The following is a 6,969-nucleotide window of genomic DNA, read 5'->3' as shown; positions in this document are numbered from 1 at the left end:
TCTTCCTCCCCCTTCATTTGCTCCCGTGTGCTCTGATCAGACATGTCCCTCTCCCAGAGCTGCAGCTTCAGTGCTGTCCTCTGAAATAAATTCTTCTGGAGGGATGAGTCTTCTTCTTATCAAGATACCTCATTCTCCTCCAAATAGTCCAGCTTCTCAGGTTATTTGCTCAGCATACAGACTGAAAAAATGCTTATGTAAGATTATAACCCTGATGCACACCTTTCCTGATTTCAAACCACGTTTGCCCCCTTGTTCTATTCAAACAATTGTCTCTTAGTCTGTGTAGAGGTTCTGCATGAGTACAATTAAGTGTTCTAGAATTCTCAGTTTTTACATGGTTATGCACAGTTTGTTATGATCTACACAGATGAATGCTTTTGTGTAGTCAATAAAATGCAAGTAAACATTTTTCTGGTAATCGCTATTTTCAAGATTCATCTAATGTCAGTACTAATATTCCTCATTTCATATCCCCTTCTGAATCTGGCTTAAATTTCTAAAAGTTCCTTATTGGTGTACTACTGTGACCATTTTAAAATTCCCCCTGGCAAAATTGCCCTATACTTTTAATAAATCACAATCTAGGCCCCTGTTTCAGCATGAAGGCCATGAGAGAACAGGGGTATCTAGGGGAAAATCATTCCACAAAGAAGCGTCAGACAGAAAATTGGCTAGTATGTTCAAGTGGCAATGGGATACTTGGAGGGGGCTGAGAGTAAGAGGAGTGGTAGAAAATGATAGACGATAAGGTAAAATTGGTATGTTGTTCACACATGCACTAACACACTCACACACTCATATACATATACACATACTCTCCCTCTCATGGAATTGTCCCTAAGAGATAACTTCCTACATCTCATCCCCTCACTCCTTGCATCCAAAGGTCTCCATAAAACAGTCCTCCAATGGGGTGGAAAGGGGGAACTGATTATAAGGATCTACATATAACCTACTCCCTGGGGGATGGACAACAGAAAAGTGGATGAAGGGAGATATCGGACAGTGTAAGATATGACAAAATAATAATAACTTATAAATTATCAAGGGTTCATAAGGGAGGGGGGAGGCGGGAAGGAGGGGAAAATGAGCTGATATTAAGGTTGAGCAAATGTTTTTAGAATGATGATGGCAACAAATGTACAAATGTGCTTGACACAATGGATGGCTGTATGGACTGTGATAAGAGTTGTACAAGCCCCCAATAAAATGATAAAAAAGAGACTAGTCCTCTGATTGAACTACTGAATTGTATGATATGTGGATTAGGTGCCAATAAAAACATAAAAAAAAGGACAAGTCCTCACCAAGGGAATATGAGTTGGACTTGCTCAGGTCAGAGCTTTTAAGAAAGCAGCTGGGCTTCTCCTCTCTTGTTTGCATCCCAGCGAGGTTCTAAGGCATGGCCCAACAGAAATCTACAAGGCGCTTGGCTCTCTGAGTGAAGCTCAGGGAATAGGTCTCCAGATGACCACGAATACCAACTGGACTCTTTGTGACTGAGAAATCAACTTCTCTTGCATTCAGCCTAGGAAAATAGTAAACCAAAAGCAGTACCGCATTCCTGGAGGGATTGCAGAGATCAGTGCCACCATCAAAGACTTGAAAGATGCAGGGGTGGTGATTCCTACTACATCCCCATTTAACTCACCTATTTGGCCTGTAAAGAAGACAGATGGATCCTGGAGAATGACAGTGGATTATCGTAAACTTAACCAGGTGGTGACTCCAATTGCAGCTGCCGTTCCAGATGTGATTTCATTGCTTGAGCAAATTAATACTTCTCCTGGTACTTGGTATGCAGCTGTTGATCTGGCCAATGCCTTCTCAATACCAGTCTCGAAGGACCACCAGAAGCAGTTTGCATTCACCTGGCAGGGGCAACAATATACTTTCACAACTCTCCTCCAGGGGTATATCAACTCTTCTGCCCTGTGCCATAATTTAGTCCGAAGGGACCTTGATCACCTGTCTATTCCACAAAATGTAACACTGGTCCATTATATTGATGACATCATGCTGATTGTACCCCCCACTAAGGAGGATGTATCAAAGACTCTAGATTCATTGGTACAATATCTGTGCACAAGAGGTTGGGAAATTAACCCAAAGAAGATTCAGGCACCCTCCACATCAGTAAAATTTCTAGGGGTCCAGTGGTGTGGGGCATGTCGAGATATTCCTACTAAAGTGAAGGATAAGCTACTGCATTTGGTGCCCCCAATCACTGAAAAAGAGGCGCGATGCCTAGTGGGCCTCTTCAGATTTTGGAGGCAATATATCCCTCACTTGGGTGTTCTACTTCGACCTATTTATCAAGTGACATGAAAAGCCTCCAATTTTGAGTGGGGCCCAGAACAAGAAAAGGTTCTTCAACAGGTTCAGTCTGCCTTGCAAGCTGCTTTGCCACTGGAACCATATGATCCAGCTGACCCAATGGTGCTAGAGGTGTCAGTTGTAGATAAAGATGCAGTGTGGAGTCTTTGGCAGACCCCTATTGGTGAATCACAGCGTAGACCATTGGGATTTTGGAGTAAAGTCTTGCCATCCTCTGCAGACAACTACTCACCCATTGAAAAACAGCTGTTGGCCTGTTACTGGGCCTGGTGGAGACTGAACGCCTCACCATGGGCCACCAAGTCACCATGAGACCTGAACTACCTATCATGAACTGCATATTATCTGACCCATGGAATCATAAAGTTGGACATGTGCAGCAACACTCCATTGTTAAATGGAAGTGGTATATACGAGATCGGGCCAAAGCAGGACCTGAAGGGACAAGTAAGCTGCATGAAGAAGTGGCCCAAAAATGCCCACAGTCTCCACTCCTATCACATTACCTTCTTTCTCCCAGTCTGCACCTATGGCTTCCTGGGGAGTTCCTTACCATACTTTAACTGAAGACCAAAAAAGTCATGCTTGGTTTACGGACGGCTGTGCACGATATGCAGGGCCACTCGTAAGTGGACAGCAGCAGCACTACAGCCCCTTTCTGGGATCTCCTGAAGGACAGTGGTAAAGAGAAATATTCCCAATGGGCAGAACTTCAAGCAGTGCACCTGGCCATTCAGTTTGCATATAAGGGAAAATGGCCAGATGTGAGACTGTGTACTGATTAATGGGCTGTGGCTAATGGCTTGGCTGGAAGGTCAGGGAATTGGAAGGACCATGATTGGAAAATTGGTGACAAGGAGGTGTGGGGAAGAGGTATGTGGATAGACCTATCTCAATGGGCCAAGGAAGTAAAGATAATTGTATCTCACGTGAACGCTCACCAAAGGATTACCTCTGACGAGGAGGACTTTAATAATCAAGTGGATAAGATGACACATGCTGTGGAGACTGGTCGTCCTCTTTCCTCTGCCACTCCTGTTATCGCCCAATGGGCACATGAACAAAGTGGACATGGTGACAGGGATGGAGGTTATGCATGGGCACAGCAACATGGACTTCCACTCACCAAGGCTGACTTGGCCATTGCCACTGCTGAGTGCCCCATTTGCCAGCAGCAGAAACCAACATTAAGTCCAAGATATGGAACCATTTCTCGGGGAGATCAACCAGCAACTTGGTGGCAGGTTGATTACATAGGACCACTTCCATCATGGAGGGGACAGCGTTTTGTTCTTAGGCCTGGGTTAGCAACAGAGATCTCTCTCCCTCTCTCCTCTCTTCTCCCTCTCCTCTCCCATCCTCTCTCCCTTGTTCCCTTTCCCATCCTCCTTCCCTTCCCCCTCTCGCCACGTGGACCACCAAGCGGGGCTGAGGTGAGCAATGCTACCATGAAACGTGTCTGACTCCAATGTTTGACTCTCTCTTCTATCGCTCATGCTCCCGATGACTTTAATATAATATTTATATATCTCAATCATACAATTGTGCTTACTGAACCTGACACTAGTGGTGAGAGGCTGGTGCCCCCCCCCCATACTACAACATGGTAAAGGATAGTACACTTGAAGGTCAACGTCAACTGCTTAGAGGTTATCTCCCTGAAGGTATCAGCCATCTAGAGCAATCAGACTCTATAGTCTACCCTAAGTATGGCCCACTCCCTCTTGATAAGGAGAGTGGATTATTTCCCTGAAGAATTGCCCAGAGACAAGGTCAAGCCAACTCAAAGAGAACCAAGTTTAGGCTGCCATCTTGAATCTAGGGTCCACCCATCTTGTCACATGTATGCCCCTAGTGCCTCCCCTTCCTATTGCTGCATATACCCCTAGCTCGTCCCTCTCCTATCGCACGTATTCCTATTGTACAGACCCTTCCTGTTATGGATGTGGTAACCTGTAATCAGTGGGGCTTGCACGTCCCCGAAAATGGATATAAGCTGTGATTGGAAATATATTCACTCTCTCTACGTGGACCTGGCTGCTGAGATCATGGCCATCCTGGAAGTGAGCAATTGTATGCTTTATCTTGTCTGATGTCTCTTTAATTTTACCCATCAATTACACAACCACCCCTTGGACCCATTCGATTGTGGGGGCTGGTACCCCACAGAATGTTAACACTGCTTTACAAGAGGTACTGAAGACTGCCCTCATCCCTGATGGCCTAGCGCATGGATTCACAAAGCTGCCAAAGCCTTAGATAAGCGCTAAGCCCATCTTTGTGGGCTTGCATCCAACTGGGATGAGTCCATGCATGTCAAGCTAATGGAGGCCCTGTGTGCTGACCACGAAATCAACCTCATCTAGGTGGATGACAAGAAGAAACTAGGGGAGTGGACAGGCCTCTGCAAAACTGACAGAGAAGGAAAACCCTGAAAAGTGATTGGTTGCAGTTGTGTTAAGGACTAGGGCAAAGGATCTCAAGTCAAGAATGTCATTGAAGAATATGTCAAATGCAAAAAATGAGCAAACAAACTTGGTTTTGATTATTAAAAAAAAAAGTTTACAGCCTCAGAAATTCTATATAGGATCATTATGAGCTGGAATTAACTGAACGACAGTAGCTATTCTATGATCAAAGTTGATAATAAACATTACTAAGGATGTTATGGTCTGGTATGGAAGGAGGTCCCATGACAGTGGGGGTCTTGACACCATGAATTCCCTCAGTGGTGGCACCAACTCTAGTAATGCCACCACATGGCTGGCTTTAGAAACACACTGTAAAAGGTTTATCTTTGTCTTGGAATGAAATAAGGTCATTGGAGAGTTTTGAACAATGGAGTGAAATAATCTGACAACATTTTTTGAAGTGGATAGTGGTGGTGGTTAAATACGTGATAAACATGATCAGTGTCACAGCAGTATATGTGTAAAATGTTGAAATGGCAATGATGTTTCATATTTTTTAAATTATATTTTACCACAATAGCAAAGATATTACCACATTTGAAGATATCCAAGCCTGTGTGATAGTATTTTTTCTATTTTAACTCTGCCTAGGCGCTCTGGTGGCATAGTGGTAAAGTGCTTTTAAACCCACGAATGGCTCTATGGGAGAAAGACGTCACAATCGACTCCCATAAAGATTACAGCCTTGGAGCATACCGGGTACAAAGTTATGAGAACTACGTAGACATAATCAAACACCTTGAGGGAATACGTTTCTGGGGCTGGAAGCTCGGGACCATCTTCTCAGAGGGCAAAAAGGTCAACTGGCAAAACAAAGTTGGATGCAAGCCATGACTAAGTTATTTAAGCCATCTCCCGCCACAAGCAAATGGATGGAAGTTCAATGGATTGGTCATCATTCGATACAAGAAAAGGTGAGCTGCAGGTCCCGTACATTTTCTGGTCCACATGCGAAGAATGGTCCCATCCTGTGCTGTGGGCCCCAATCGTGGTCCATGTTCTCTTCATTCATCTTCATAGCCAGTTGGAAGCGGGTTCACATGAGGATGATGACACAGGGTATGGTTACCATCTCCCCAGGGAAAAGGCTTGGACCTGAAGCGGAGGTGAGGGTAGGGCACGAACTCGGTCTCCCATGCTCGTGCTGCAACTTCAGGAAGGCGTTCAGCAGGCTCACTCCCACTCCCAGGAGGGCAACGAAGAAGCTGAGGACCTCCCACAGGTGCGCTGAGCCCTCGCCATGGGCCGCCCCAGCGGTAGCCGAGACCAACCAGCAGGCCAGACACCCGGGCCCAAGTCACCATCATTTCCGACTTCTACCACGCAGCACCAGAGGCGCCACAAAGACATACTTTAACTGGGGTTAAGAAATTAGAGCTCAAGGGAACATACCAGGAGGAGAGTAAAGAGTTAAAGGCAAAAGAAGTAAATACTGTGGTAGACATAACAGTAAGAACAGTGAACTCCGAGTAGATGCACACATAGATTCATGGACTGAACAGGGCATAGAGGGAGACTGGGAGTGTACCCACAAATGCATACAGGTGTGACAGACAATAATTGTACATGTTCATTTATTTACCTTTGCTGCAAATGGAGCCATGAATGTGGTGGCACCTACGGGGTACAAAGTTATGAAACTTACTTAGGCATAATCAGACACCTTGAGGGAATGAACTGCTGGGGTTGGGAGCTCAGGGTCATCGTCAGGAGGCACAAAGGTCAATTGGCAAACAGAATTCATAAAGGCAATGTTCTACCCCTTTCTTTAGTGAGTATAGAGTGGGCTCTCAAGAGCTCCTGAGCAACCATCTAGGGTACAACTAACTATTGGTCTCTTCCTGTCCACAGAAAAGAACGGGGATGAAAATTGAGGCCACCTGGAAGCAGTTAGATCAAGAAACTAATGAACCACGTAAACATCAATCTCCACAACACCGAAAGCAGAAAAACCAGATCTACCATCACTCAAATCTCTGAACAGAATCACATTAGAAGGTTCTAGACAAAGAGGAGCTTTGGTCATGTACTGGTTCCTTGTTGGGTTGCAATCCACAAGGGCAGCAGTTCAAAACTACCAGCCACTTGATGGGAGAAAGGCAGGGTTTTCTACTTCCATAGAGTTACAGTCTCAGAAACTCACAGAAGCATGGCTAAC

Source organism: Echinops telfairi, unplaced genomic scaffold, assembly GCF_000313985.2.
Source record: "Echinops telfairi isolate 266 unplaced genomic scaffold, ASM31398v2 ScPeMD7_60;HRSCAF=208, whole genome shotgun sequence".
Lineage (NCBI taxonomy): Eukaryota > Metazoa > Chordata > Mammalia > Afrosoricida > Tenrecidae > Echinops > Echinops telfairi.
Note: the sequence above shows the minus strand (reverse complement) of the source record.